At 32.5% G+C, this 6699-nt stretch overlaps 1 protein-coding gene across 1 annotated transcript in view; it reads left to right on the top strand.

Annotated features, from left to right (window-relative positions):
* The window catches only part of LOC103071096 (DNA mismatch repair protein Msh3-like), a gene marked incomplete at its 5' end in the record, with an annotated part of 82825 nt that overhangs the window by 41928 nt on the left and 34198 nt on the right, over positions 1-6699 (top strand). The window lies entirely within an intron of this gene.

Raw genomic sequence — 6699 nt, 5'->3', positions numbered from 1 at the left:
GGAAAGAGACTTGTTTTCCAGCTAAATAAACATTATTTAAGTATTAGAACTCTGAAGTCTAAGTTTTTATGTGATATTTTTCTCTATATATACAAAGAATTGATTTTTGTGTATCCATTGGCTCTGAAATCAAATAAATTAAAAACTTTGTTATCCTGTATTGAATGCTGGAGAGATGAAGTATTCAAGGAACATGTACATGATCATGTGGTTCTAAACACCAGCAGTTTCTGTGTAGTTCACTGTAAAAGGCAAGTGTCATTCCTTTTGAAAATAATGGGAAGTACTAGATTTGCTTATTCATTTTTTGCTAACTTATATGCAATTTAAATCCAAAAGAGAGTAACATTTTTATTTGTGTAAGTGCCATACACATACTTATTTTACTTATCAAACTCTTCCAGTAAGTTTCACATTTGACTCTTACATTAAGCCTAACAAACTTACTTTCATTTCCTTTTATCCATTTCCTTTAATTCATTTTTTCTGTTTCAATTAGTTTAGAGTGTGTTGTGACTTTTTCTTCATGTGGCTTAGTTTTAAGAAACATTATTTACAAAAACTGCTACAGCATTTATAATTTTGAAGGAATTTCATATTTTGTTTTCTTATTTACTTTAAATTTCACAAAATTCATGTAAGGCCAAGATTTGTTATTCATTCTTACAGATGAGGAAATGAGATGTACCTACCTAGTTAATGGCAAAGCCAGAAACTGATATCATCTTCTAACTACACATACTATTATATTTTGCTTTATCACTGTAGATCTTATTTACTAAAATATTTAGTTATTAAATTAAGATTTTTTTTTAAGATACCCTGTCAAATTTATTGATTTTCACTGGATGAAAAAATGGAATTGAACAATAATTACTTTTATTTTTCAAGGCATTGGGAGGAGTAAGGTTGTCTACAAGAATAAAGGGTGTATTTTTTTCTTATAGCTTTCTTTAATTACTGATTAAAAAAAATTTCTGCTCCCGCATTCCCACTGGCCACCCTCACGTGCTCATTGAATTTGGTAGTTCCGCTTCAGCCAGCTCCATAAACAGTGCCTTCTCAGTTCAGGGGGCCTTAGCATGGCACGTGTAACCCTTCTGTGGGTTATCTCCTTTGTGTTATATTCTTTCACTTTCCATTATGTGCTTTTCTGTAGTACTTTGTTTTTGTATAATATGCTGGAAATCCAAATAACAAAATGTCGTTTGGAACTTATGTGAATTTTTCTGAAATTATATGTGTTTTTGGAAAGAGTTACTTGATTGTTCGTGATTATCCATGAAATAATTAAATCTTAAAGTAATTCACTTAAATAACTTTCAACTACCTGATATTTCAAACAAGTGGAAAGGTATAGAAAACAGTATAACATTCATTTACCCCTCACTCAGATATCATGGAGACTGACATTTTGTAATAATTTAGGGTTTTTTTAAGTGAATAAAACAGTATACATATAGCTAAGGTCATATGTAATTAACTGCCATCTCTTTTCCTCCCTCTTTACCTCCTACCGTCATTGGCAACCATTATCCTGATGTTATTTATTATCCTTATGCATGGCTTTTATTCTTTGATATAGATGTATCTTAATACTATATAAATATTTTTGTATATACTTAAACTTTACATAAATATGTGCCACTGAACCTATCTTATTGTATTCTACCTTGTAAATAATTGTTTTAATAATTGTACAAAGTAGATCTTTTCATTTTCCTAGTGATAGACAATTTCTATTTTTTGTCTATTACGAACACAAAGAGCATTAGAGTGAACAGCTTTATAAATGTCTTTTTGAGCGCTTGTGCATTTTCCTATATTTCTAAAAGAGGAATTGCTGTGTCATATGTACCAGTATATGGACTCTTTAACGTCAGTAAACATTTCCAAATTGCTGTCCACATTCTTGCCAACATGCTATGTAAACAGACTTTTAAACTTTTTGATGGTATGATGAAAGTAAAAAGTTATTTCTTAAAATTATTCCTTCAAAAGTTTTCACTATGGATATTTCTTTATTTTTTCATATGAATGTAAGGAATAGGTCCCTTGAAAAATACTGCTGATTTCATTTTCCTTTCCCTGATTAACATGTTTTTGGCCTTTCATGTTTCTTTTCTCTGTAAATATCATATTCATGTCCTTTGCCCATTTTTCCATTGTTTTGGTATTATTAATAAGTAGGAGTACTACATCTTTGTTATATGCCTTTTCACTTTGTGTTTGATGACCGCTTTTAACAGCGGTTTTAAAATTTTAATCAAATGTATTAGTCTTTTCCTGTATGATTTATATTTTTGTGTTGCTTTTCCTATCTTGTTCAGTAAATCATTCTCTACCTTCAGGTCATTAAGTCGTTCTCCCATGTTTTCTTCTAAAAGTTTAAGATTTGCTTTTCACATTTCTTTCTTTCATCCATCTAGATTCGATTTAGGGACTCTGTGAGATTCAAGCCTAACTCTATTATCATATGGATACCCAACTGTCCCACCATTGTTTATTGAACCATGGTATCTGTTTTGCTTATTTATAAAATAAGCAAAATACCAAGTGCCATGTATACGTTTGTGTCCGGGCTTTCTGTTACTGCTAGGTTTACCTGTGCCTAAAGCAATATTGCACTTTTAATTACTATAGCTTTATTACAAAGTCTCCTCTCACAATTGTGGTTCTTCAAAATTGTATTGACTTTTCTTTGTTTTTTGTTTGTTTGTTTTTAATCTATCAAAGAAATTTCAAAACTAACTTCTGGAATTGTATTGCTTGGTAGATTAATTTGTGAGAATATATTCATTTCCTTTTTAAAATAACCTTTATTGAAATATACAGAATTATGTGCAAATCATAAGTGTACAGCTTAGTGAATTTTCACAAAGTGTACCCATTTAAGTATCCCCCAACCAGGTCGAGAAGTAAAACAATAGAATGGAAATGAACACATTCTAAAAGCTCCACTTGTAGAGTATGAGAGGGCCTCCCAATAGCTACTTCCACCCTGAAAGGTAATAACTGTCCTAATTTCTTCTACCAAAGAATAATAATTTTGGTTATTTTTGCTTGTTTTTGAGCCTTATATTAATAGAGACATACAATATAGACTCTTTGTGTCTGGCTTCTTTGATTCAACATTGGTTTTATACAGTTCATCCATATTTTTTGCATATTATTTATTTCCATTGTCATAGAGTATTTCATTGTATAAATACATGGTAACTTTTCTGTTCTATTGATAAACATTTGAGTTACTTCCAATTTAGTACTATTATGAAAAGTATTACTGTGAACATTCTTTTACATTTTTTTTAAATATACATCATATACATTTCTGTTAGACATGTACCTAAGAGCAGAATTGTTCAGATATGTTTACTTTCAGCTATAATAGATTCTGCCAAACAGTTCTCCAAAATAGGGTACAATTTACTTCCCCAGTAGCAGTATATAAAAATTCTGGTTGTTTTGCATCTTTGCCAAAGCTTAATACTGGCAGTTTTTGGTTTTAACTTTAGCCATTTAGTGAAGTGATGTGGTCTCTCTGATTTGGTTTACATTTTCTTAATGATTTGAAGTAGAATGTCATCTTACTGGCCATTTGTGTTTTTTCTCTTGTCATTCATTCATTCATTCATTCATTCATTCAGGCTGCATTGGGTCTTTAGTTGTGGCACTGCGAGGTCTTTGTTGTGGCCTGTGGGATCTTGCACTGCAGCACATGGGCTTCTGTCTAGTTGTGGCTTGCAGGTTTTCTCTCTGTAGTTTGCGGCATGCAGGGCTCTCTAGTTGAGGCGCTCAACAAGCTCAGCAGTTGTGGAGTGTGAGCTTAGTTGCCCCATGGCATGTGGGACCCTAGTTCCCCAACCAGGGATTGAACCCGCGTCCCCTGCATTGCAGGATGGACTCTTTACCACTGGACCACCAGGGAAGTCCCTCTCTTGTCATTTAAAAAATTTTTTTTCAGCCATATTTCTTGAGGTTGTCTTTCTTTTGATTTGTGGGAGTTCGTTATGTATACTGTATTCAAGTCTTTGGGAAATACTTAGTACATATATCTTCTATTCCATAATTTTTCATTCTCTTAATGACATCTTTTAATGAATAAAAGTTCTTAATTTTAATGTACTCTAATTTTCAGCGTTTTTCTTTACAGTTAAGTGTGATTCATGATCAGCTTATGAAATCTTCGTCTACCCCAAGGTCATATGTTATTGTCTAATAACCTTATAGTTTTTCCCTGTCCTTCAAATCTGTAATCCACCTGGAATTGATTTTTATGATGTAACTTAAGAAATCAAGATTTTAAATTTTTCTATATGGATATCTTTTTGACTCAGCACCAGTTATTAAAAGGATCATCCTTTGTCCACTGTGCTACAGTGTCACTTTTGTTGTAAGTCAGGAAACTGTATACATGTCAGTCTGTTCTGGACTGTATTCTGTTCCACTGGTCTATTTGTGTCTGTGCCGGAATCACACCAGTTTAATTATTGTAGCATTACAATATTGAGCCTTCTAGTCTATGAACATGGCGCGTTCTTTAATTTACTTAGGCCTTCTTTAATTTCTTTCAATAATGTTTTGTAGTTTTCTCTTTAGAAGTCTTGGTCATTTTGTTAGGTTTATTCCTAGGCATTTGATTTCTTTTGATACTATGGTAAATTATATCATTTAATATTTAAAATTTGTAATTACTTTTTGCTAAAATGTAGAAATAAAGTTGGCATTTGAATACTGAACTTATGCCCAGAGCTCTTGCTCAATTCATTTGTCAGTTCTAATAATTTTCATAGATTACTTTAGATATTTCTGGAAACACAGTTTTTCCTGTATGTATATTCCTTTATGTAGGAATAATGACAGTTTCATAACTTCATGATTTTCTTTGCAATTCTTATACCTTTTATTTCCTTTCCTGCAATTTTTTAAATGAATGGATATTGAATTTTATCAAATGCTTTGTGTGTGTCATTGGAGAGCATCACATGATTTCTTTATTCTGTTAATGTGGTGAATTACATTGATTGGCTTTTGAATATTAAACCAACCTTATATTCCTCAAAAATTCTAAATGGTTTGTATATCCTTGGATTGTCTTATTAGTATTTTATTAAGGAGTCTTGCATATATTATATATTTATGGATGAAACTGACCTGTATTTTTTTTTTTCTTGTAATGCTCTTGTCAGGTTTCGATGTCAAGATTATGTTGGCTTTCTGAAATGATTTGGGAAGAGGTCCCTCTTGTTCTCTTCTCTAGAAGAGTTTTTGTAAGATTGGTGCTATTTCTTTCTTATATATTTACAAGAATTCAGTGGGGAAGTTATCTGGGTTTGGGGTTTCTCTTTTGGAAGGGCTTTTAATTACAGATTTAATTCTTTAATAGGTATAGGATTATTCAGATTTTCTATTGTATAATTTCTGTCAATTTTAAAAAAGAAATCTGTTCATTTAATTTGAATTTTCAAAACATTTCATATGCCAAATGTTCATTTGTTTATAATAGGCTTATTGTTTTTTAACATCTTTAGGAGAATTTTTAAAATTTTAATCATAAGTTTTATCATTCTTGTACCAAGTTTGTTTCCTTTGCTCTTACTGTGCTAGGCTCTTTCTGTTCCAAGAAACACAGATTCACTCAAGTTCCTTCAAGTAATGGAGATTCATGAGGCTCATTATAAAGCCATATGTAATCCTAAGAGAAAGGAATCACACAGGAAGAGCAAGATCTCTAGTATACCTTGGCTTTAGGGAGACTGGAAATGTATGGTTAATGAGGATATGGGACATCTTTAGAGACGGGAACAGGTTTACTTTTTAATACCTTTAATAGTAAGACTCTAATGCTTTACTCTAATGCCCCCATTATTTGCATGAAGTTTCTTAATTCCCCTTGGCTCTTCTGTATTTTTTCTTTCCCTGCCCTACCTTTTGGTTACTCATAACTTCTTACTCATGGTCCCCAGTGCCTTGCAGCCTCATTTTGTGTTTCTTTTCAACCTCTCCTCCAGTTTGGCTGAACCTCTCCATGGTTCTCGATTTCGGCTCCCAAGAGATTAGTTGAGTAGTTTCAGAAGACTGGTTTAGGAAGCCACCTCTTAGGCTGTTGGTCAGTTACCTCTTGACCAGGCAGGTATTGCCAAGAGTGGTGGGTCCACACAGCATAGCACATGGATGCCTTAGGCTAACTCCTCTGCAGAGGGCTGCAGCTGGACAGTTTCTCTTAGGATGAGTCTATACATGGCAAGTACTAGAATTAGTTAATACAGGTAAGTTCTAGAAATTAAATCATTGCAAGTGTTGCAGCTTTTCTCCCATTTTCACTTATTCTGGTGAAATACCAGTGAGTAATTAAATCCTGATAAAACCAATATCTAGAATTTGGTGTTATCCATCCCTTTAGCAGTTATCCCTCTTTAACTGAAAATATTCATGTGCTACCAACCCAGATTAGGGCTTTCTGCAATTAGATGTGTAATACCTATAATTTTAGTATGGACAAATGGAAATTGATAGATTTTCAATGTAAGTAATATAAAAAACAGACATAGGAAGATTAATGATTATTTAAAGAGAAAGCCATAGTATTTATCTCGTTTAGGTTGCTTCTTGTTATTTCCTTTTTTAAGTCCAGAAACAACCATGTGTGCTGCTAAGACTTCACTGTTCTGTAATAGCACAGTTCAAGTTGAAGACAAA

Source organism: Lipotes vexillifer, unplaced genomic scaffold (genome assembly GCF_000442215.2).
Source record: "Lipotes vexillifer unplaced genomic scaffold, Lipotes_vexillifer_v1.1 scaffold740, whole genome shotgun sequence".
In the NCBI taxonomy this organism is placed as follows: Eukaryota; Metazoa; Chordata; class Mammalia; order Artiodactyla; family Lipotidae; genus Lipotes; species Lipotes vexillifer.
The sequence above is the reverse complement of the archived record's forward strand: the minus strand, read 5'-3'. Positions and strand labels throughout refer to the sequence as shown.